Source organism: Fukomys damarensis, unplaced genomic scaffold (genome assembly GCF_012274545.1).
Source record: "Fukomys damarensis isolate Sample0158 unplaced genomic scaffold, DMR_v1.0_HiC HiC_scaffold_19, whole genome shotgun sequence".
Taxonomy (NCBI): Eukaryota; Metazoa; Chordata; class Mammalia; order Rodentia; family Bathyergidae; genus Fukomys; species Fukomys damarensis.
Window position 1 is genome coordinate 66,301,997 of NW_022900931.1, and position 807 is coordinate 66,302,803.

Below are 807 nucleotides of genomic sequence, written 5' to 3' on the forward strand. Positions count from 1 at the left end.
TAAAAAAAAAAACTGAAAAAAAAAAAAAAAAAAAAAGCTGGGTGTGGTGGCACACTCCTGTAATCCCAGCACTAGGGAGGCTGAGGCAGGAGGATCCCTGTGAATTCGAGGCCAGCCTGAGCTACATAGTGAGTTCCAGATCAGTCTCAACTACACAGTGAGACCATCTCAAAAAACCCCCAAATTGGCTAACTGTTCTTGGATGACTCTGTTTTATACAAACTCACCCATAACCGTACTTTGCTCTTTTCCTTTCCTTTCTGCAAAAAGCCACCCTAAAGGAGTATTCATTGTGTAGTACACTTTCCTGAGGAGTTGGCAAAACAAACGACCCCATGTGAGTATTAAGCAGCCCTGCAAGGAGGTGCCGGCCCTCACAGCCCTGCTTTGTTCACTGGCTGCCTCCTGCCTTCCTGCACATTGGCCCTAAATTTCTTTGCATCTCCCGGGCACAGCAGTCTTCCATTTTACTTACATTCTCGACTGCTACATACTTATGCTTGCCGTGTCCCAAGAAATGTGTATTCTTTAAGGCCCAACTAGGATGTGGTCAAAGAAAACAAGAAACAAAGGACAAACAGCGGAAGGAAAAGCTAGGAGTCACGAAGGACAGTGTACAACCTCCAGGTCAGAGAACCCGTGTTGCTACCTTGGTTGATTATGAAATGTCGCCCACCTCCAGGGCCGAGAATTCTCACTCTTCCTGCCCCCCACCGCTCAAGTAGCATCTGCTGCATCTTCCTCATTTTTGTTTGCTTCATTGGGAGTTTCCACTCTGGGTGCCCACACACGTCGCCCCAGTGTACA